Genomic DNA, 25,857 nt, shown 5'->3' with positions numbered 1-25,857 from the left:
AGTTGTCACGACAAGCCAGGATCCTCTGCCCCCTACAATCTCCTCTGGGACCCAAGCTGGAATCAATTGAGCTACTTTTAGCACTTGAGGCTGACACAATGGGTCCAACCAAGCTATGCTCAGCACCTGGCCAAAGAATCATGTCATTGGCTGAGGGAGAAAAAGAGGTAGAGAAGGAGGAGATGGAGAGGGAGAGAAGCAGATGGTTGCCTCTCTCTGTGTCTTGTCCAGAAACAAACCCAGAATGTCCATATGCTGGGCAATGCTTTATCGACTGGAGCCAACTACCCAGGGCCTCATTTACTTACAACAACAGTTGTACCTCATGCCATTTCCTGGAAAGGGAGATAGGATTCTGTGCTAAGAAGGCACCAGCTGAAGGCATCAGAAAGATCATTGATTCATAGTAAGTTAAAATTGCTTTGAGTACCTTCCACATCCTGCTTTATTCATAGAGAATTCTCACAGTCATATGTCAGTGATTTTGATGGAAAGCATGAAAAATAATATATACTATGTTCAGATTTACATATACCAGCATTAAACTTTGTCACTATGGCACTGCTGATTAGAGGCTCAAATATTTATAAATTACTTGTTAAAACCAGTCTTACTTCAGCTCTTCAGTGACAGCCTCAGGGTACACAGACTTAACATTCTCATTACAGACATTTTTTTTTTCATTCTTGTCCATACAGACAGATACCTTGCTAAACAAGAAATGTGAATTTAATCAGATGCAATACAGCATCTTTAAAAAGGTAGCATATATCTAACACCTGTCAGCTCATCAATGTTTGGTCTACTACTCTACAAATTACAACATATATCATTCCTGACACCTAAACTGATGGAGAGAATAAAACACAACTTATAAATTTTGTAAGACTCACAAGGAAGACATATGCAGCAGAGTATTTGTTTTCAGACATGGTCTTAGAACTCCTTTAGACACTTAAAAGTAATGACAACCCAAAATAAATTTTGTCTGGGAGATTATATATATATATATATATATATATAACTTATGAGTTATATAGCAGAAAATGCATTTTTAAATTTGGGGATGCTTACATTTTCGATAAATAGACATTATTTAGGTTGATTTATAACTTTTCTTATATGTTCACTGTTTTAAATATCATAGTTAGATTTTATTTCATAAATAGTTTGGAATACTTTCTTCACCTATATATGGATATATGTATATGAAATTTTAAGTTAAAATGGAAAATTTTAAAAATACACAGGGATAAGGGAAGGAAGACAAGAAAGACATTAACATAAGCTAGGCACAAGCCTATCACTACAAAATATTTGTCAAAGGAAAATAAATTGAGAATATTACCAGAAGTTTCTGTGCTTTCAGGGTAGAAGGCAAGCATTTGTTTTTCTTTTTTATAGAACTAGGATGACATATTCCTTAAAATACATGCATAAAAATTATATATATATAATTTTAACAAGTTATTCAAATGCTCTAAATGGCCCAGTATGAGGACCAAAGAACTTCTGGAAGACTCAGACTCAAGAAAAATTTCCACTTAGCCATAGGGGTATAGAACATTTTACTTACAATGTACCTACTTTTTTTTGCATATAAGAGGTGAATTTGAAAGCATGCAATTATCTATATTTAAGTTGTAAATCATATTCTGTAAAATTAGGATCTTAAATGTCTAATTCATTGGTTAAAAGATAAAAACAAGCATTTGAAAAAAGGATTGCCAGTAGAAAGTTTCCACTTCTCTGTGGGTATGGTAACACCATATGGGACCTGCTATTTCAATTGTATCTTTAAGAGCAGATTTACTAATATTTGCCTGGTTCTTCTAACATAACTCCAGTGCCATTGCTATTTTAATACACATTTATTACAATAGATTGTCTGTATGACACATTTTATATTGGACTTTTTTTCTTACATGGATTGATTTTTCCATGTAGCCCTTTTCTATTCCATCTTTCATAAGAATACCAAATAGCTTTCTTGTTCATTCAATTCCAGTAAGAATTGTATACATTGTAGTTGATGCTTTTTTTCCCTGTAAATAAATGTTATTCACTAAATTAATTCTCACTTTCCTAGTTAATTTTAGAAAATAATAAATGTGTAAATGCAATAAATTGGGGTAACACTGGGATAATATGATAGTGAATGGAGAACAGATAATTTATATATCATGGGTAGATAATCCTACTTACATTAATAGCATTATACAATAATGAGGATGTTTACTATATAAAATGGAGAAAATGTTTGAAATACAGAAAAGAGCAGAGAAGACCCTGCAGAACACATGTATTTATTGTTTAGAAAGAATAGGGTGTGAGGGAAAAAATACCTGAAAGGAGGTCTGGGACGTAGAAGAAGGTCAAATTATATAGGATCTTGAAGGCCACAGTAAAAAAAAAAAGAAAAAGAAAAAGCCATGTAGAATCCCTATACTATGTTCACACAATGCAATTATCAAAGCAGCCTCCACTAGATTCTAGATTAATAAACAGAATGATAGCCCCTAAAGATGTCCATCTATTGTCTTTGGATCCTGTGGGCATGATATATAATACATGCAAGAGTAACTTTGCAAATAAAAAAATTAGGTTATACATTTTACAATAAGAAGATTGTTCTTTCTTATAATATAGTCACTGTTTTAAATATTAGTTGTTTTGTTTCATAAATAATTTGGAGCACGTTTCTTACTTTTGTCGTTTTTTTTTTTTTTTTTTTTTTTAGAATGCTCTATGTAAGAAAGGACTCTGATTTTTGAAATTGTATTTGAAATCATCTATAAAGTTGTTTACACCTGGCATTGCTTTTGAGTCAGTAGATATTGTTTACACTGATGTAATTGTGATGTGATCCCAGGTCATCACCTTTCTTCAGCTCAGCCTCATCTCACTCCCAGATGCCAGAGGCCTGCAAAAGTAAATACAAAATGAGAAGAGGAACTTTCTCTTGCTTATATTTCTTTAACTCCATTAGTAACCAACAGGGAGTCCCAGGGAGAAATGGTCGTGCATACAACCAATTGAAAAACTCAGAACACATAGAATACCCCATTTACAAATGGCAGTTTGATGCCATATAAATGAAAGATTTATCTACTGCATCCAGGAGAGGGGACCACCTTACCTTGACTTCACCTGCCAAACTTGGTTCAACCACTACTGGAAACCTAGACTTGGAAAAGAAAGCTTCCTTACAATGATTTAACATGGTTTTAGAGGATAAGACTGGTGCTGTCTCAAACTCAGGGCAAGTGAAGAACCCAGTTAACAATATTCTTTCTTTAAGTTTTGCCCTCCCTGCTTCTAGGACTGCTTTCTCCCCGGCCTCCCTCTTGGCCCCAAGTACTGACCCACTCATAGAGTGTGAAGAAGATGCAGTATTCTCTGTGCCTACTATCCTTCCTAGGATCTGCTGGAGTGACAACAATTGTGACCCATTTGCCTCCAAAGACTCTGGGCCTTCTGGGCCCTCTTAGTTCTTCCTGGTCAGTACTCATTTCAGGTACCTCCTCAGATTCAAGATTCACAGTCACTTTTTTGGGGTAGACTCCTACTTCTTCCATGATATCAGTCACACCACTCTGTCACCCCTAGTGGCTTAGGCTGAGACATATGCCAAATCTTAAGACCTATCTTCCCCATCCCCCACCCCCAGGTCAACTGTTCTGTTTGGAATGCTGAACACTCCACCTGCTAACCAGTCTGTCTCTGCGCCCCCTGCTGAGTCTTCAGCATCTTTCATGTTCAAGTCCGTTTTCATGGTCCCCAGAAGTGAGAACCCATTGCCATCTAGCTTTTCTAAGGCCACAGCCATAGAATCTTCCAACTCTGCCCTCCCCACAACTACCAGCACCTCACCCATCATTTAAACCCTATTTTTTGGCAGCATGGAGCACCTACATCTGTGCCCTTGTCAACTCCCTTCTCCTTCAATCAATCAACTACTCCATCCACAATCATGCCCCCCCATTCACTGGCCAGGCCAATATAACCTCAACAGCCAGCATCATCACATACTTGGCTGTGAAGTCTGTCTTCCCCTTTAGTGTGAGCAATGTGACCAGCACTAGTGTCACCACTTCCACCACCCAGCCTTTCTTCTTTGCAAATCTCCCTGCTTCTGGTGCCAGCTTTACCCCAGCCATGGGCTCATATTCCAATTTGGCAAACCTCAAGTCTCCTGCCCTGCTTACTTCAACAATAATTACTAGCTTTGGCCAGTCCCTACCCAGTGCTATACTTCCAACCAGCAGCAGCACAACCGCTCGTTATCTTGAATGGTTTTGCAACACCTTTACAACCTCAGCTCTGGTTACCACCAACTAGCTCACCCTTACGTCAGTAGCACTACCAACTCAGCATTTACCATTCTCTTTGGTTCAAGTTCCAAGGCTTCTCTTACCTTATATCCAAGAGCCAACCCACAGCCTGCATTTGGGACCATTGATGGGCAGCAACAAGGTAGCAAAATAGCACTGGCTCCCAGCTTTGGCAGCTCTTTTCACTTTTGGAAACTACAGCCTCAAACCTAGCTGCAATTCCAGGGCCAACCACAGCCACCTTTGGCAGCATCACAGCTATTTTTCCTTCAGTGCAGCAACCACTTCTGGCTTTGGAGCTACAATCCAGGCCATCAGCTGCAAGACCAATGTTCGTTTCAGTATTATTTACAACAGCCAATGTATGAAAACAATCTAAATATGTAAGAACAGATGAATGGATAAATAAAATGTGGTATACATAGATGGGCAAAAATAAGTTTAGAGTTGTGAGCAAATAGTTTATTCTAGTTTTATTATTTATAAATTATTGTATTATTTTCCACACAAACAACTATAAACCTAAATTTGCCCACCCATTTGTGTGTGTGTGTGTGTGTGTGTATACACACACACACACACACACACACACACAATAGAATTTTCAACAGCCAGAAAAAAAAATTGCCATATGGATACATATGGATTACATATTGCAATATGGATACACCTGTAGAACATTATAATAAATAAAAGAAGCCAGACACTAAAAAACAAATACTACATAATTTTCCTTAAATATGGAATCTAAAATAGTCAAACTCATAGAAATAGAATAGAATGGTAGAACAGGGGTGGAAATAGGGATAAGTTGGTCAAGGTTTACTAAATTTTAGTTATTAGTTATGCAAGGTGAACAAATTTTGGAGTTCTGATATACAACAATGTAGCCATAGTCTAAAATATGGTATTGTGTACTTGAAATTTTCTAGAGTAGATTTTAAGTATCACCATCATCACAAAAAAAGTAAAGGAAATTATAACTATATGAAGTGAAGGATATGCTAATTAGCTTGACTGTGGTGAATGTTTTACAATGTATGTGGATAATAAGTAAGTTGTACTCCTTAAATATATACAATTTTTGCTCCAGAATTTGTTCATCTTGCGTAACTAATTATAATTCAATAAAGCTGGTGAAAAAAAAAAAGCAAATGAAGCTCTACTCTATGCCTTCATTTCCATAAATATTATATATAATTGTTTAATTATATATACACTTATGAATGCAGACAAAATTTGTTTTTTAATTCAATTTTTATTTTTTAGTTAAATTTATTGGAGTGAAATAAGTTAGTAAAATTATAAAGGTTTCAAATATATAATTCTATGATATACATCTGTATATTGTATTGTATGCCTGACATTCAAAGACAAATCTTTCATCAGTATATATTTGACCCCTTTAACCCTTTACTACACCTTATTATTATTTTTTTTTTTCTGAAGCTGGAAATGGGGAGAGACAGTCAGACAGACTCACGCATGCGCCCGACCGGGATCCACCCGGCACGCCCACCAGGGGCGATGCTCTGCCCCTCAGGGGCGTCGCTCTGCCTCGACCAGAGCCACTCTAGCGCCTGGGGCAGAGGCCAAGGAGCCATCCCCAGCACCCGGGCCATCTTTGCTCCAATGGAGCCTTGGCTGCGGGAGGGGAAGAGAGAGACAGAGAGGAAGGAGGGGGTGGGGGTGGAGAAGCAAATGGGTGCTTCTCCTATGTGCCCTGGCCGGGAATCGAACCCGGGTCCCCCGCACGCCAGGCCGATGCTCTACCGCTGAGCCAACCGGCCAGGGCTACACCTTATTCTTTTTATATATATATCCTTCCTATATAAAGGAAGGATATGGAGACCAAAATCTATAAAAAAGCAAAATAGCTGTGGGAAGTTAGCCTAACTTTTTCATTTCTATATGCACAGTGGATCTTTGGTTAACTAATTATCTCTGTTCCTCTGATAATCTGATATGGGGCTACTAAAACTAAGTAACTAAGTAAGTTTGTATTTGGTAAAAAAGATACCTAAGAAGTAATTTGCATCTGTCCTGGGAGAACTCTAAGACATGACTTTAAGTTTTTCTGAGTGTAGTTATTCTTAACAAGGTCTGCCCCTTGTGGGAGCCTGAAAGCTGTTTTTGGACAGAGTGACATCTTTCAAAATTAAAACTTCAAAGCCAGGGCTATTCCTGAGAAAGATTTATTATAAATGTAGAGACAGATATTAACAATATATTAAACAAAGATATTATATATTTTCAACTTAATTATTAACAAAAATACTCACACATATATTAACTTCATAAAAAAATTCACAGCAGAGAATAATGCAAATATGCTTTCAACAAATATTTACTGAATCACTGTGTCATGCAGTAGAGAAAATATATACATTAATATTAAAAATATATAAATTTTTATATACAGAAAAGAGAGGCAAATTTTGTATGAAGTTAACCTAAATTCACAAACATATATAGCTTACTGCACACTTGCATTCTAAAATATTACTTTAATTTTGCATAGCAATATATTGTTAGGCTAATAACATCATTTATAGCTAATATGTTGTAGGAATTGTTAATTAAAAATAGTCATAAATATTTTTAAATTTGATGTGCATATACATAATATTTTCATAATGATGTGTTAACATTATTACTCCCTTGTCTGTGATATTAAAAAAGCTTTAATTTTTGGTTGTATATTTACTTATTATTTATTTATATGGCAATATGTGTATGGTTGTTCAAAATAAATTCATTTCAGGTATACAATATATCAGTGAAAATCACAGTTGTATTCTTAGTGCTGAACAATATCAAAAAAATTACACATATTTAACCATGGTAGGTAGAAAACTAAGTAACTTCCTATTTATTATTAATTGAAGTGCTTAACCAGATATATTTGGATGTTTTATATGGACCAATGGATTATAAGGGCAAACTTAGCAGCTATGGAGAAAATGCAATTTAGACAATAATTCAAGCACAATCTCTTAGAAATAATATATGCTTGAGTTTGAAAGTATACAAATTTCACAAAATGTTCAGCACTTAAAAAATTAAGTATTTTAAAGGGTTTTTTTGTATGTTTGACAATTAAAAAAATACTAAAATAAAATTAAGCTATAAATGAAAATAGTTTAAAATTAAAAATATTATTTAAATTGTAATTCATGGTATTATGGATTGGAAATATAACTTATAAATCAATAATTTAGCAGATTATTTTATCAGCTTGTTATAAATTTGCTAAATTTTATTATAAAGATTTAATATTATGACCATAAATTTTGAGCTATTCATGTATTTAGGCTTAAAATTCATTTCAGGGATTATTAATTATGAAAAAAATGATTCAATTTAAGATCTGGCCAGTTGGCTCAGTGGTAGAGTGTCGACCTGGCGTGCGGAAGTCCCGGGTTCGATTCCCGGCCAGGGCACACAGGAGAAGCACCCATCTGCTTCTCCACCCCTCCTCCTCTCCTTCCTCTCTGTCTCTTTCTTCCCCTCCTGCAGCCAAGGCTCCATTGGAGCAAAGATGGCCCGGGCGGGTGCTGGGGATGCCTCAGGCGCTAGAGTGGCTCTGGTTGCAACAGAGCAACGGCCCAAATGGGCAGAGCATCGCCCCTGGTGGGCATGCCTGGTGGATCCCGATTGGGTGCATGCGGGAGTCTGTCTGACTGCCTCCCCATTTCCAGCTTCAGAAAAATACAAAAATATTTTTAAAAAATGATTCAATTTAATATGTAGTTCATAGATTTTAGTATTGCTTTCTACGACATGTCTATGTCGTTAAATAAATTATTACATAAATAAGTAACATTTCCTTTTTATTACAGAATTGAAATACTACAAAAGATAAATGTGGACAATAATATTGTTTTCCTTTTTGGTCACGTATGACAGAGAGAAAGACAGAGAGAAGGACAGATAGGGGCAGACAGACAGGAAGGGAGAGAGATGAGAAGCATCAACTCTCCCTTGAAGAACCTGAACTGTTCATTGACTGCTTTCTCATATGTGCTTTGACCAGAGTGCTACAGCAGAGTAAGTGACCTCTTGCTCAAGCCAGTGACCTTGGGCTCATTTCAGCTACCATGGAGTCATGTCTATAATCCTACGCTCAAGCCAGCAACCCATGCCCAAGCCAGTGACCTTGGGGTTTCGAACCTGAATCCCCTGTGTCCCAGTCTGATGTTCTATCCACTGCACCACCACCTGGTCATGTTGCTCACGTTTTTCTACATTATATCTTATGTTTGACATTTTCTTTGTTAATAAGGTTGTGAACAACTGGAAAGAAGTAGAATTTATTTCGTTTATGTCATGGCTTTGTCCTACAAGAAAGTCAGTGAGCATTCATCTTAATCAAGGTTCACATAGACTTCATGCTTTATCTGATAAAACAAATACATAAATAAAACATACTGAAAACCTATAGCAATTTCAGATATTTAAAATTTGATAAAAATTTTAAAATCAGTAAAAATTTAAATTTAAAAATTAATAATTTTATAGTGTCTGACTTCTTTCAATTAGCATGATATTTTTGAGACTCACGCACATTGTTGCCTATATCTATAGTTTGTTTCTTTTTATACTGACTGGTGTTCTGTTGTATGATTATACCACAGAGTTTATCCATTTTTCTGTTGATGAACAGCAGAGCCATTGCCAGTTGGCTAATATGAATAAACCTAAGGACACTTGTGGATGGGGAAAAAAAAGATATTGCTGCTCTCAAAACAAAATAAGGCCAATTTGTTTCTAGTGTGAAATAGTACACACAATTGTTGGTCAAAAATTAAGCCACGCCTGACCAGGCGATGGTGCAGTGGATAGAGCGTTAGACTAGGATGCAGAGGACCCAGGTTCAAGACCCTTGAGCGTGGGCTTATCTGGTTTGAGCAAAGCTCACCAGCTTGGACCCAAGGTCACTGGCTTGAGCAAGGGGTTACTAGGTCTGTTGTAGCCCCACAGTCAAGGCACATATGAGAAAACAATCAATGAACAACTAAAGTGCCTCAACGAGAAATTGATGATTGATGCTTCTTATCTCTCTCCATTCCTGTCTGTCTGTCCCTATCTATCCCTCTCTCTGACTCTCTCTGTCCCTGTTTAAAAATATATATATATATATATATATAGCCAGATCTCATGGAGCATTAACACCAGATGTAAACGATGATAGCTTGGTGTTAGATTTCAAAAAACAAGATTACCTGACAAATAGTAAGAGAACTACACTCTGAGTGAAATTATAGCCTAAAATTGCTGAGACTGTCACACATGGCGTGTATAAAGTTGTACTTGTACACAAAAGTGGTAGGTGGCCGGTTGGCTCAGTGGTAGAGCGTCGGCCTGGCGTGTAGAAGTCCCGGGTTCAATTCCTGGCCAGGGCACACAGGAGAGGCGCCCATTTGCTTCTCCACCCCTCACCCTCTCCTTCCTCTCTGTCTCTCTCTTCCCCTCCCGCAGTGAGGCTCCATTGGAGCAAAGATGGCCCGGGCGCTGGGGATGGCTCCTTGGCCTCGCCCCAGGCGCTAGAGTGGCTCTGGTGGCAACAGAGTGACGTCCCAGAGGGGCAGAGCATCGTCCCCTGGTGAGCAGAGCGTTGCCCCCTGGTGGGCATGCGGGAGTCTGTCTGACTGTCTCTCCCCGTTTCCAGCTTCAGAAAAATACAAAAAAAAAAAAAAGTGGTAGGAAAAATGAGATAGCCAAGTAAACTTGGGTTTAGCCACCAGTCTCTGAAATTACAATATAGTTGCCAAATGGATATTGTGAGTTACTGATGAAAACGTGGTCTGAATTGGGCTCTTCCATGACAGAAGGATAGAAAGCAATAAGCAAGCAAATAAAAATTATAAAATAAACTATATAGGTATATATATATTTTTATATATGTATGTGTGTAACATATATCTATAATACATATATATTATATATAGACAATAAGCTAGATCTTATTCATATATAGGGGTTGGCAAAAGTGGCTTTACAGTCAATATAATATAATAATGCAATATTAGTAAATAATATATAAACTTTCACATGGTCACAACAGTAAATTTCTTTTTGCCAACCTTGTATATGTAGAAAGATAAATTTTTAAAATAACTGACCAATGTTATTAAGGAAAATAATATATAAAAGACTTAATTAAAAAATCGTTAGATTATAAAAGATTTAAAAAATAAATTAATAAAAACATATGCATGTGAGACAAAAATATTTGTATACATACACAGATTAAATAATTAGATGATGAAAAAGCCTCTTTATTAAAGAGAAGCTAAACAAATGCAATGTATCTGATAAGATAATTTTTATGTTGAACACAGTGAAGGAAAAAATGATAAGACAACACTTATAAAAGTAATAACACTGCACAGAGAACAAAAGAGAAAGTATGGCCTGACCAGGCAGTGGCGCAGTGGATAGAGCATCGGACTGGGATGCGGAAGACCCAGGTTCAAGACCCTGAGGTCACCAGCTTGAGTGCGGGCTCATCTGGTTTGAGCAAAAGCTCACCAGCTTGAGCCCAAGGTCACTGGCTCGAGCAAGGGGTTACTCGGTCTGCTGAAGGCCTGCGGTGAAGGCACATATGAGAAAGCAATCAATGAACAACTAAGGTGTTGCAATGCACAACGAAAAACTAATGATTGATGCTTCTCATCTCTCTGTTCCTGTCTGTCTGTCCCTGTCTATCCCTCTCTCTGACTCTCTCTCTGTCTCTGTAAAAAAAAAAAAAAAAAAAAAGGAAGTATGAAATTAAGGGATTTATATTTGAATGACTGTAGCATAAACCTAGAAACATTTAAAAGAAACTCCAAGAGAATGGTAGGGAAATATTTAAATAATTTCAGAGACAAAGATTGAGAAGTGCTCTTCAACATGTATTATATAATAACAACAAAGACAAAGCTATTTTAGTTTGTCTGATTAGGAAAGGTAGCCACATTGATGAAGGTTATTTTCAAACTCAGATGCAAAATCATTCAGAAATGAGTGTGAAATAGGTATAGGTCTGTGGTTTTGGATGTGGAAGAAACAAATAACTTGTAGAAATTAGCTTTCAAGAACATTTGTAGAAGAAATAAATACTAAAAGAATTATGCCAAGAAAAAACAAGTTATACTGCTCTAAAAATTGATGACAAGCCCTGGCTGGCTGGCTCAGTGATAGAGCATCAACCCAGTGTGTGGAAGTCCTTGGTTTGATTCCCGGCCAAGGCACACAGGAGAAGCGCCCATCTACTCTTCCATCCTTCCCTCTCTTCTTTCTCTCTATCTCTCTCTTCTCCTTCCACAGCCAAGGCTTCACTGGAGCAAAAGTTGCCCCTGGTGTTGAGGATGACATCATGGCCTCTGCCTCAGGCACAAGAATGGCTCCAGTTGCAATGGAGCAATGCCCCAGATGGGCAAAACATCACCCCCTAGCAGGCATGCTGGGTGGATCCTGGTTGGCCACATGTGAAAGTCTGTCTGTCTCCTCACTTCTCACTTCAGAAAAATAAAAATAAAAAAAGATTGATGACTAAATTTTCAGCATATGAATTAGTAAAATATATTGAAAAACTTTAACTCTTATTGACAAAAATAATGTATTCATGTATAAATCTGATCTTGTTTCCCTGATATGTACTATAAACTTGGTGGCTTAGAGAACAGAAATTTATTTTCTCAGAGTTCTAAAGGCCTGAAGTTTTAGGTCAAAGTTTGGCTTATTCAGGTTTTGGTGAGAGTTGTCTTTCAACTTATAGAGGGCCACCTTTTAGCTTTGTTCTTACATAGCTTTCCTTTGGTGCATGCATACAAATAGTGCAACTTAGTTCTTTAATTTCTCTTCTTATAAGGACACTAATGGTATCATTTCAGAGCCCAATTCTTTTTTCTTTCTTTCTTTCCTTTTTTTTTTCTTTTTTAATTTTAGGGAAAGAGGAAAGAACAGAGGGAGAGTGTGCAAGAGGGAATTTCATCTATTCCTGTATGTTCCCTGACCAGGGATTGCACCAGCAACCTCTACTCTTCCAGACAACACTCTCACCAACTGAGCTCTCCTGGCAGGGTAAGCCCAGTTCTTTTGACCTCATTGAATTTTAATCACTTCCTTAAACATCTGACTTCAAATACAACCACAACTGAGGTTAGGCTTTCAACATATGTATTTTGGAGAACATAAACAAATACTAAATTCATACAATTGGCGTTTAAAGGAGGATTAAGATTCAACACTTGCCCTAGCCAGTGGCTAAGTGGATAGAGCCTTGGTCCAGTATATGAACGTCTTGGGCACACAGGAGAAGAGACCATCTGCTTCTCTCTTCCTCCTGTTCCCCTTTATCTCTCACTTCCCCTCCTACAGCCAATGGCTCGATTGATTCGAACGTGGTCCTGGATACTAAGCATAGTTTGGTTGGCCCCAGAGCAACAACCTTGGGTGCTAAAAATAACTCAGTACTCAAGTATCATCATCCCAGACAGGTGATGCTGGGTGGATCCCTGTCAGAGTGCATGTAAAAGTCTGTCTCTCTATATCTCCTCCTTTCACCTTAAAAAAAAAAAAGATAAAACACTGGCCACACAGTGTTGGGGTCCAGCCACAACAAGTATATATATATACCAGAGTCCCAAACAGGAAAAGGTATGGAATTAAAATAAATGAGAAACAGGAACTTAAAGATGGGTTCTGGAGGATGCCACGGCCAACAGTTTCTACTGTTCCATAGCTATAACCCATCCCCCCTCCCTGCTCCCAGAAGCACATCCACTTTTATTCATAGAAAAAAATGTGGTCCATCAGGAATTCAATTAAGTTTCCAAGTCAACTCAAAGACAACCCCCCACCATACCATCCAAATCTACTTTAAACTAATAAGAAACTAGTTTCCAGCCTCCTCTGGAGAACATGGGTGAGATAAATAAGAATCAGGTGTAGCTCTTTGTTAACCATGCAAATGAGGTGGGGTTTGAGCCCAGTATCTCTGTCCAGATTGCAAAAATACCCTGATTATTTATTTGGTCCCCAACAGCACAGAATTGAAATAAACAGTAAGAGAAAACAATATGGTTAAGTTGGGAGATAGACCTTGATAAAGTTCTTCTCTAGAAGTTGAGAGTGAATAGATAATATCAAGTAAATTTAGAATTAGATAATATATAAATGAAAAAGACCAACCCAGAAATATCACATCAACAAAACTAACAAAACAATAACATCTATGAATATTAAATGCATACATTCTCTTCTGTATATCAGAAGTTAAAAAGAAACTCACAAATGTAGGTTTTAAATATTTAAATTGGATTACACATAAAAATACATCATATCAAAATTCATGGGATAAAAGTCAACAGCATTTGAAGAAAAATACATAGCTTTAGGTGCATTTATTAAAATAAATATTAAAATTACATCTTTGACTTAAAAAAGAGTAAAATATGAGAAACATACATATATTAAACAACATTTTAAAACATGAGAAAGAAAATTAAAAATTAAAAATTACATCAAGATAGGAAAGGATTTTTTGAAAAGGCAAAAAACCCTAGAAATCATGAATAACCAAAGAGTGACAAATTTAATTATATCTAAAGTAAAATTTATATGACTCAATACTATATAAGTATAGAAAAACAATCTGCTAGGAAAAGCTTAAAATATCTGTGACAATAATACATGTGCACACACACAAACACGCAAACACACACAAACTTCAATGAAAGTGTTAAGTAGAACAAAGGCAGCGCCATTTTGCCTTCATATCACCCATTTTTGTTAGGACTTTGCAGATCACAATAACTACAGTCTAAACCAGGGGTCCCCAAACTTTTTACAGAGGGGGCCAGTTCACTATCCCTCAGACTGTTGCAGGGCCGACCTATAAAAAAAAACGATGAACAAATCCCTAGGCACACTGCACATATCTTATTTTAAAGTAAAAAACAAAACGGGAACAAATACAATATTTAAAATAAAGAACAAGTAAATTTAAATCAACAAACTAACCAGTATTTCAATGGGAACTATGGACCTGCTTTTGGCTAATGAGATGGTCAATGTCCGGTTCCATATTTGTCACTGCTAGCCGTAACAAGTGATATGACGCGCGTCCAGAGTCCTGATGCGTGCATCTCGCATCACCGGAAGTAGGTCTGTACATGAATGACGCCGTGCTTTGCTCATCCTGTGCTCCTCTCACTGACCACCAATGAAAGAGGTGCCCCTTCCGGAAGTGCAGCAGGTGCCGCATAAATGGTCTCTGGGGGCCGTAGTTTGGGGACCCTTGGTCTAAACCAAGAGAAACGAACATGGTTGAGAGACCTAAAGGCTGTAAACACCTTTATGGTGTTCCTGGAACCAACTAACCGCAGAATGACCCACTTGAATTCTAAGGAGCGAACCAAGATTTATTAGTTCCTTAGCTACGCACATGACAGCAGGAACTTTTAAGCCCTATAAATCTCCAGACTCCCTCCTATCGGAGGCTGATGTCTTTTTTTCTCAGCTCATCTGCACTCAGATGCACTAATAAAGTCCATTGTTTTACCTCCTTGGCCTCATGTGATTCTGCTTAGCAAACCTAACAGAAAGAAAATCTGAAATATATTAAAATATTCACAATAATACATTTCCAGAGAAAGAACTATAAAAGGTATATTTATTTAAAATATGAAGTATGAAAACTGATTGCAATCAAAGAAACACAACATAAAGCCTTGAGATATATGGAGAAACGGGTCCTCTTACATGCTCCTGGTGAACCAATATGTCAAGCAACTTGTAAAGTGTAATGAATGTTTAAATGTAATAATGCGATAAAGAAATATGTAGCCAATATTATATATTACTAAGAAAAAGTGTTATTAGAATGCAGCTATTGTTAAAATCCATATTGGTGCAGTAATTAAAATTCTCATTAAAAAATATAAAATCCCATTCAAGTGTTAAAAACCAAGACCACCTCTGTTCACAGAGTTGAAGAAAGATTGAAAACTGAGGTAGTTTGTGTCAACATAACTTAATATTTAGTTCCAGGAAATTCCTGCCCAGCAAGATAAAACCATAAATCAAAATATAATTTCACTCATTGCTTCAGGAAATTTCTGCAAACCTATCTATTTGAGAAAGGGTTTGCCTACCCAGGTAACATCTCTTCCACTCAAACAGCTCTTTCCGACATTTTACATATACACTTGCTTTAGGATTCTAGCTCCTCTGTGTCCATCAATTCTAAACTATTCTGTCATAATTTTTTCCCATTCCAATTAGTTTCCCACTTTGAAAGATCCACTTAAAAAATCAGAATCTCCTAAGGTGAAGCTTTGAAAATATTAGTGTCTAAAATTCATTTAATTATTCTGAATGTAACAGTTCAAAACTAGTCAAGTTAAAACGAGTCTCTGGCTTTAATGAATTTATAATTGGGAGATAAACTAAAACTTGTGGAGTTCATAATGAAGAATTATATGAACACTGAATAAGACATAAACACCACAGGATAAATTATCTAACATACTTTCTACCACATCTTTAAATTACTCTCAAATCCCATTTACCTTTACCTCGCTGGTTAGTGGTTCTTCATGCTGTTAGTTGATACTGATACCACACTCAGGTTCAGCTGCCTGCTGCTGGAAAGCCAATAATCAAGAGACAGAAGCTGGCAGGAGGAAAGTAAGTTTATTCAAGAGCCCAGAGCTTGAGAAAATGGCGAGCTCTCATAGCAAAAAGCATCACAGCATCTCAGGGCAGGCAGGGTGAGGAAAAAGGAGGGGGAAAAAAGCAAATAATTAAAAAATTGGTGGGGGCATTGAGAGCTCTCCCTTGAGGGAACTATATGCAAGTCCACACAGTCTGTTCAGATAACTGGATGAAAGTTGGCAAATAACCAGGGGCTATAATGTCTGAAGGTCAGATTTTACTTCTTTTGAAGTTAGTTCTTAAAATTCTTGTAACCCAACAGGCTGTTTATCTCTAGTCACCTATTAGTTAACAGGTCACTATTCACAGAAATAGTGTTAAAAGAATAGTGAGGTGGGTAACAATACTTGCAAAGGATACCTTCGTTCATGCTTTCATTATTCCTAGAGTAGTGTTACCGTTTTCTTTCTTATCTTTCTTCTCTTGAACTAAGAGCTCTTTGAAGAAAAAATCTTGCTGAATCTTGTCTTCCCCACTATCTAGCATCACATCTGGCACATTATATGTGATTCATAATTTTAAATGAGTGGATATAAATAAAAGGTTTACACTATTCTTCTGTAACCTAATGATTGTAAGTTTTAATTATTTATTTATTTACCTTAGAAGCTACCTTAAAATGGTCTACCTGCCTCAGTGAGAAGGAAACATCCTTAAATTTCTTAGTAGAAATAAGATATTTCATTTCTTAGCTGTGGAAAATTATAGTTAGCTAAAATAGTGTCTATTGCACACAGTTATAGTAGCTTTTTTAAAAGAATAAAGTTACTTCACAATGTTATCATTTCATATAAAAAGGCACTAGTTAAAATTTCTTGTCTTCTTGAATGACAATAAAGCATCATTATTCTTGTTCTTCCATAGGAACATTTAATAGTGAAAAAAGATTGCCAGGTATGTGTAATTTCAGTTTTCAAGGGATTATTTTACTGCTGCACATGTAGAATAGTGATTCTCAAGAAAAGACTGGTGAATGTACTGCACAATATCTTCATGTGAACTTTAGTGTCATTTTAAAAATTACCTTATTATTTTATTAGAGTACTTAATGTGTATAAAGAACAGTGGTTGGCAAATAATAAATTACTTTTTGGTATTATTATTGATAAGGGAGCCCAAAAGTGAGATGTTTTGCTTCAGTAATAGCAGCTATTTACTTGTAATGAATAGGAGATATGTAAGGGTTAAGAAATACTTCATCTACTATTTCTGTAGCTGAACACCCACCTCCTTCACATTGCTATATGATTAACTGCATGGACTTTTTACTTTTATTTATTTCTTTTTCTCTTGAACCTGTAGAAACTTCCAGCAGCTGGAGAATTTTAGCTTTGTGGACAAGACTCCCCTACCTTCCAGTGTACTGGTATTTCTGAATTAAAAACACTATTATTGTTGCAGTAATAGAATGTTATAAAAATTAAAATATAGAAAAATATGGAATATATATAGAAATAATTAGGATATAATATTAAAAGTAATTAAGGAAAGTATATAAAGTTATGCTGTCTGGATAGGAATTAATCTAATGTGTACAGATATGATAGGCAGACTCCGCCTTTCCCACAGGACCCAGTTCGTGTGTGTGTGAAGTTATACATAGATAAAAAGTGGCTTGATGCCATAGCTCTGTAGGTTAACGTAAACAAGAAGCTTCCTTAGGAACATCTTAAAGGTGACTTGATGTGACATTTCAGTAGATTAACATAAAGGGGTTCCCTGCGAGGAACTCTCCCATAGGTGGTTTGCTGTGATCATCCTGTAGATTAACACTTGCTAGAAGGCTCAGGCAGAAAATGTACTAAAGTTAAGGGCCCCCCTGCTGTGGTAGGCACCCAGACTCCAACATTTAACATGGACTGTCTCCATGACTCTCTGACCAAAGAAAACAGAGAGGAGCACGAAGCACACCAAAAGGATTTGTGAGTAATAAATTGCCTGTGTGATTCTTGCAACTAACTTGTGAGTTGGTCATGTCTTTCCTCCAGTGGCAGTGGGTCTCGGCACTGATAAGTAGAGCCTTATAGCTGCCTCAAGAGTAGTCTTGAAGAAGCTGCCAGCCCTGCTGTTAAGTAAGAGTGTCCCAAATCTGGGACACCTGATCAACGTGGAGTTTGGGTTGTACTGGGACACTTAAGTACACTCAGTTAAATTCATGTCTCCGATTATGAGGAGCTGCCCTGAACATGGCTCATTTCAGTAACATTATGGTTTGTAACAGTAACACCATCTTATTTCAATTAACAGTAGAGGGTAATTTGTGATATCTACAAAACAGCATCTTGGGTTTTAAAGAGCAAAGCTCAACAGTTGTGTATATTGTAAAATTATACAAATTTAATATATTTTGCTATTACTTTTTATTATAAAAATAAACATGATTCTTTCAGAATATTTCAGGGAATAAATGAAAGAATTTTACAGTAAAATATTGAAAGTAAATCAAAAGGTAAATGCAAATCAAAGATTTATGTCTGACAATATATCTTAAATATGTTTTTACAAGAGAATACAGTAGTCCTCTTAAATGACAAACATACTTATGAATTAGATGCATTTTGAAGCACTCTTTTTTTACTGGAACAGGCTGGGTTCAGAGCAGCCTGTCACAGTCCAATAGACAACTGGACTGAGTGTATAAGAGTGTCTTTAATTCAGAAATACCTGTACCCTGAGAGGGCAGGGGAGCCCTGTCCACAAAGCTACCTTAACACTTTACTGGTGCTGCCAGTATTGATGCGGTTAAGGGGAAAATAAAAAAGGTAAAAGTCTGTGCAGTTAGTCATATAACAATGTACAGGAATGGGGGTTCAGCTGTAGAAATATCTTCTCTACAAGTCCTTCTGGTGTAGCACTGGCCTAATCAGCATGGTCCTATCTGGTGTCCTTGGTAAATCTTCAAGGCAGGTGGGATCAGATGTCTCCCAAGAACAGCCAGGATTTGGTGCCTCTGGGACCATCTACCTCTGGGAATTATCTTGAAAAGACTCCCTAATTTCTTAGGATACAAAGTAAAGATTTGAGATTTATGAATTGAGTTTTTAATTATTTTATAGGCTTTAACTTTTCATAGTAAATCTTGTGGCTAGACTTTATGAACAACTATTATGATTTAAACTCCCTTAATTGTCATGTCTCTCCCCAATGTGAGCTTTCCCTGACATTTCTGCAAAGGTAAATTTTTAGCTACATTTCAAAGTAAGGGCCAGGGAGCCATTTAAAAAGAATAGTAAGCAGATTAACTATTTCCTAACCCTTACATATCTCCTAGTCATTATAACTAAAAAGTTACTATTACTGAAGTTAATTGTTTCACTTTTGGGCTCCCCTAACATTTTACTGCTTGCTACTTCTTGCAGCTATGCTAATGAGTAAAGGCATGATTTATCAAATGGTCTTATAAGGATTTAGATGTGTTTACTTCAAGTTATTTATCACAGTGGTAATTTTATATTTATTTCATGAACCTACACAATTAACTTCTATCTTCCTAAATAGACATAGAGCTTTCACACACAGCTGACTATAGTATTTTCTATTTTTTGTTCTTGGTTCTTAGTAGCAGTTCAGTGAGTTTTATCAAATTACATATGTGACTAAGATATTTTATACAAAAACTGTAAAATGTGTCCTAATTATGTTAGACCATCTCATAGTTTTTCTTTTCCTAGAAACTGATGAAGAGTAGATCACACATTGTTCAGAAAATAAACAACATAAAAATAAAGGAAATTAAATTTCAAATGTTTTATTTTACATTTTGTTTGTCTTTAAAGTTAAGTATATTTTTCTTTAGACTTTATTAACTAAGATTACTACATTGAAGAATAAGTATTTTATTAGATGGGGCAGATAATACTTGAGACTTTTCTGTTAATTGCATATAAAAAATCCAAATATTTCTTAATATTATAACTAGGAATCTGATAGAAAGTTTAATAAATTTCTCTTAAAAATTATGATCAATAATTTCTTCTTAATTATTTATTTGGAAAATTAAATTTAACAGAATGGCATTGACCAACAAGAATACATAGATTTCAGGTAAACATCTTCACATCATTTGAACAGTCGATTATGTTGTATATTCATCATTCAAAGTCAAATCATTTTCTGTCACCTTACATTTGTAGTGAAATCCCCACCCTCATATCCCCTTCCTCCTGATAACCATTGCACTCTTATCTATGTCCATGAGTCCCAGTTTTGTATCCCTTCTGTTGTGCAAACAAGTTTGTAAAGTGTGTTTAGGTTTGCTCGCTTGTATTTTGCATTGGTGCAGGGCAGCGCCATGTGCATGTGGTCTGTGGAAGGCTGTGAGTGCTTGCACTCAGGGAGGCAGATTGCAAATTGTGGATTACCTGCTTCCATGAGGAGGAGTGATTGCTTGCTATTGCTTGCCAGAGAGGGGGTATTTTAAGCCTGGTCTGTTAGGCTGGGGAGTGCTGAGGTTGGTGGGTGCAGAGAGAAAGGGAAGCAGTCCTCCCTGCCTATTTGCTTATCCACCATTATGAGACTTTAATAAGTGGAATGACCCACCATTTTCTGGCTCCACAGTTCCTTTGCCATCTTCCTGAATCCAATATGAACCTGCACCTGCATGGCCATGGCAGCGGCCACTGGCCTTAAACCACCCATGTGTGAAATCATATAGTTTTTTAGTTTTTTCTGATTTACTTATTTTACTCAGTATAATGTTCTCAAGGTCCATCCATGTTGTTGTAAATGATCCTATGTCATCATTTCTTATGGCTGAGTAGCATTCCATTGTATATATAATTTCTAATTGTCAAATTCAGATAGTTATTGTCCATGGCCTCTCCTTTAAATTTGTCTTCTTACTTGGATTTTTTTTTAACTCTTGTTTTGTTGCTACTACTGACTGCTGTGGTCACTCAGTCACTTATGTTGATTCATCCTTATTTTCTACTGATTATTATTCATATTCTCTAATGTTTATATTTAGCTTTTTTACATTCTTATTCCCTAGTTCCTTCTCTATTGCTCTATAACCTTATACATTTACATAAACACAACAACCTCTTTAAACTTAATCTCTAGTATAGACCTATGTGTAATTGGGAGTTCCTGCTTTCTTGTTTATAAATGAAGGTGATGATATCTATCTTAAACTGTAATTTAAATAAGATAATGATATAAGGTAATATTAATTAAATAAGAATTCATTATCTTATTTTTATAATAATCCATTTTAAATAATTTAATAAGATATAAGAATATTGAAAAAGTCTGGAACTCTATGTGTTCAGTAAATAGTCAAGAAAAATTGTTAATGATCATGATGGATGCCATGAGAAAAGTTTGTCACACATATAAGTTTACCATTGTTCTTATTGTTCTTATAACAGTGGACTCACCCATATAATGCAAGATAATCTCATCATATTGATGCCCTTAAATAAATCAAATCTGCAAGTCTCTTTAGTCATATAAAGTAACATGTTACCAGGTTTCTAGATTAGATGTATATATCTTTGTGGGGAGGGGACAGGGAGGTATTATTCAGCCTACTACAGTATGATCTCTGGCCCTCAAATACTCACTTTAATTTCATACTCAAAATACATTCACCCCATGGTTCCCAGCAGTCTCAAAATATTACATAATCAACTCAATTCCAAAACCTCATATAAGTCTTATCAGCTCAAAAGTTCCAAATTTCATCATTTGAATCAGGTGAGACTCTGGGTGTGATCTATATTGGTCAGAATTTTTTGCCAAATGTATACTTGAGAAACTAAAAAACAATATATCCGGTATTGTAAGCATTGGGTACCAGCTATAGTTCCTTTCAAAAAGAAATTAAAAGGGAAAAAAATCATGTCACCAGATTAAAAAATATTTAATAATCAATTAAACATACTTTGCTGGTTTCAAAACCTGGGGAAAATGCATTGCAGCATTAGGATCCACACTGTGATCCTTCAGCTTTGTGTCTGAACTCTCAGCTCTACTCTATGGGTCACGTTTCCTTTTTCATGAAGTTGCCATTGAGTGGTTTTATCAGACTGTTTCCTGCCAGTCGAATTTTTGGAGTCTAATAACCTTTTTTCATTTGCCTTCTCTGTCTCAGTCCAAGCCACAGTGTGTCTGTTGGTACCACATCTTTGGCAATCTTGTGGCTCTCCCAATTACAACTAGGAGATTCAATCCATTAAATAGAAGACTTATACTTAACATCTGTAAAGAACCATCTGTGTGATTGAATAATGTACACTTTTCTTTCTTATGCGACAAAGAAAAAAATGTTGTCCAGGCACATCCTTGTCTTTGTCTTAAGATTACCTTTTCCTTATAGTGAGTCACCTAATTTTAGCTTTTTTTCAATTTGTATAAGCTGATTGTTTCTCAAATGTAGTCCTGGTTACATTTGTTTAATATATCTTTCCTCTTCCATTTTATTATGATTAGCTAGAGAGAACCAAATTTCACCTTCAACTTTGTTAGAAAACCTCAGCAAATATTTAAGTTTATCAGTTACAACTTTACTTAGTGGAACTGTAAGGATTCAAATTAGCCATGCTTTTAGTTACTACATAACTGTTGGAATCCATGGGAGTCCAAAAAGACCAGAGTAACAGGCTTTATTGAAAGAAAGAAAGGAACCCTGCCAGGCACTTCTCCTGGGGAGAAGAGCACCAGTACAAGATAGGGGAACAAATGTTATAGGGTAAGGAAAAATTTCGAGTATGTGGGTATTGAATCAAAAGTTCTGGTATGTCCAGAATACTTCTCCTTGGGGGGCTTGCCAGCTTCTTGGAATTCCTCTGTCTCAGGGGCGATAATCCAATAAGGATTATCTGTGAGGTCTGACAGATAAGAGGAACATCAAGAGGGCAGTTTGAAATTCCTGGTAAATTCACGTATCTATCAATAACAATCAACCTTATTCTCTTTCCCAATACTATGTTCTACATTTCATTCTGATTCTTAATTAACAGTATGCTTAACATATATATTCTACCAAAAATCTTTTTAGAGTCATTTAAGAAATATTTATCACATCATAGGCTGGATCTATTACGTTTCTCACTTACTTCTGAGGCTTCATTAATAACACCTTTAATGTCTATGTTTCTAAGCATAGTTAGTTTATGACAATTTAGTTATTCTCTAAGATTATATAAGGTTTTGTTACCATATCCCTCATTTATTTCTAGCCCTAATAAGCAATCTTTTATAACCATATTTTTAGTAACAGCTCATTAAAAGCATAATAAGCTTTTTCTATAATTCTTCTCAAAATTCATTCGGCTTTTACTCATTACCCTATTGAAAGCCACTTACACATTTGGACATATTTGATAGATTAGAACCCCACTCCTGGTACCAGAATCTGTACTAGTTTTCTATTGCCACTTTGGCAAACTAACACAAACCTAGTAGCATAGATTTTGATTTCTAAAATAAGAAATCTTGACTGAAGGAAAATCAAAATTTCAATAAAGCTATTTCCTTCTGGAGGTTAGGAACAATCCATTTATTTGTTTTGTCAAATTCTAGAGACTATACTCATTCCTTGCATGCAGCCATGTGTTACATCTTCTTTTCTCCTTCTTTTTCCTTTCATCATCACATTGTCTTTTCACTCTGCCTCTAACTCTACTGCCTATTTTTTGTCAGGACACTAACAATTATGTAGTGCTCACCTGATAATCTGGCTCACGCTCTCACCTCAAGATTTTATAAATAATCACATCTGTGAAGTCCTTGTGCTATAAAAAAAGGGATTTTAAAATATATTTTACAAATTTTATAAATAATCATATCTGTAAAGTCTTTTTGCTATAAAAAAGACAGGTTTGAGGATTAAGATATGTATACGTTGAAGTGGAGGAGATGTTATTTAGCCTACAACATCACATTTCAAATGTGATGTGTTTATTAAGAGCAATGACATAAGATATTCATTATATGTATGCAAATAAAATGATAATAATTTATATCATATAATGAGTATCATTATCAAGTGATAAAGATACATCTAATTATATTCTCTCCAAGTCTTCTTGATGTTAAGCAGATCTAATTGTGTTGTCAAGAAATAAGTTATTGAGAGATGACGTCAGAGTAATGGCGGGGTAGGAAGCGATACCGATAAATCTCCCCCAAAACTCAACAAGATCTTCAACCAGAAACAGAAAAACCTATAATTGGAGCTTCCAGATGCTTCGCAATACACCCAAAGGTATGATTGAGTGAAAAATTGGCTAAATATATAACCAAACCCCGAAGGAAATAGGGAGTAAGAAATGCTCCGCCTTCCTCACTAACCTAAACAGGGCGACTTTCTCTGGTAACTGTGAATATAGAAACTGAGGCGGGCAAAGGGGGTGAATACAAACGGCCGAACCAGGCTGTGGCACGGAGATCCAAGCCAAGGAAAATCTGATCCTGTAGCAACCCGGGCAATACAAGCTAACACTCGCGCCAAACCCAAACAAAGAAAGACAAGCGGCGCGGCCATTTTACCCGGTCTCCTGGCTGGTGCGCAGTTAGTGGGCGAGAGATTTCTTCCTAGGCCCCGGGAGTCAGTGCCCGTGTTGCCTCACGGAGAGGCAGGGTCAGAGGCCTTTCTGTGGGCCGAGGGCAGAGTCTCTGGGCAGCCCCAGCGCCCTGGGAAAGCCACGCACGGGAGGGAGTGAGAACTAATTCCAACGGTGGAGATTTTCCTTGCCGAGGGTGTTTCACTCAGAGGGAATCGCGGCCGGCCTCATATCCTGGTTTGCGCGCGCAGATAAGGAGTGAGCGATTCCTCCGAGTGCCTCGGCAGTGCGCGCCCGTGTTATCGCACAGAGGAGCAGAGTCAGGGGCCTTTCTGTGGGCCAAAGCGGAATCTCGGGCCGCCCCAGCGCCTTGCAAAAGCCGCGCACGGGGACGGAGCGAGACTCAATTCCAACGCTGCAACTTTTCCCTGCGGTTGGGGGTTTCACTCAGAGCGTGAGACTGCTGGCCGGATATCCTGGTCTGCGCGCGCAGCCAGTGAGTGAGAGTTTCCTCCAAGCGCCCCGGAAGTGGGCACCCGCTTGTGTTACCGGACAGAGTGGCAGAGCCAGAGGTCTTTGAATGGCCGGAAAGTCCGCCTGATTATGCTAGCAGCTCTGACTGACTGAGCCTTACCCAGAGCCCTGTGCTGAGTGGAAATAGAGTGGGGAGTTGCCAGCTCTTTGAGCCTCTTACTATCCAGGCAGAGGCAGCAGCAACCCCATAGCTGGATTATCAGGCTACTAATTGAGGAAGGAAAGACTAGGAGAAAGGCTCTAGGAACACGGACTCTCTCAGTGTCGGAGCCTATAAATGCTAATAGCCTAGACTGCCAACGAGACTAAAGCACAATACATGACATTGCCATAGAGACTTATCAACTGCAAACCTCCACCTGAGCGTGGCAAAGGGGCAAAACCCGGGGTACAGAGTCACCGACCAGGAAGAGGGAGAGAAAAGAAAAAGCAAGAAGATAACCTCTCAAAATCAAGAATAATCTGCAGACTTTATAACCTATCCCATTTTATTATATTTGTTCGTTTGTTTCTCTTATCTTCATTCTTGATACTTTTTTTTTTCCTCCTCCAATTTGGCCGATTAACTCTCTGCCGGTCTTACTCTCTCCTCTCCTTGAACTACACTACCCATAAGTGTTACATCTCCCATTATCTTTTCTCTTCTCTTCCTTTCTCTCTATGAGGGTTGCACTCCAAAACCCTTAACTCTCTCTCTCTCTCTCCTTTCTTTTTTCTTCTTTTAGTGGTTCCCTCTTTTTTTTTTTTCTCTCTCTCTCTCTTTCTTTTCTCCCTCT

General features: G+C 36.9%; 1 pseudogene; it reads left to right on the top strand.

Annotated features, from left to right (window-relative positions):
- Positions 1 to 14,489, top strand: part of LOC136404159 (putative nuclear envelope pore membrane protein POM 121B) — a 58,570-nt pseudogene extending 44,081 nt beyond the window's left edge.
- The last annotated feature ends 11,368 nt before the right edge of the window (positions 14,490 to 25,857 follow it).

The sequence above is a fragment of the Saccopteryx leptura genome, chromosome 4 (assembly GCF_036850995.1).
Source record: "Saccopteryx leptura isolate mSacLep1 chromosome 4, mSacLep1_pri_phased_curated, whole genome shotgun sequence".
Lineage (NCBI taxonomy): Eukaryota > Metazoa > Chordata > Mammalia > Chiroptera > Emballonuridae > Saccopteryx > Saccopteryx leptura.
This window is presented reverse-complemented; position numbering and strand designations above follow the sequence as displayed.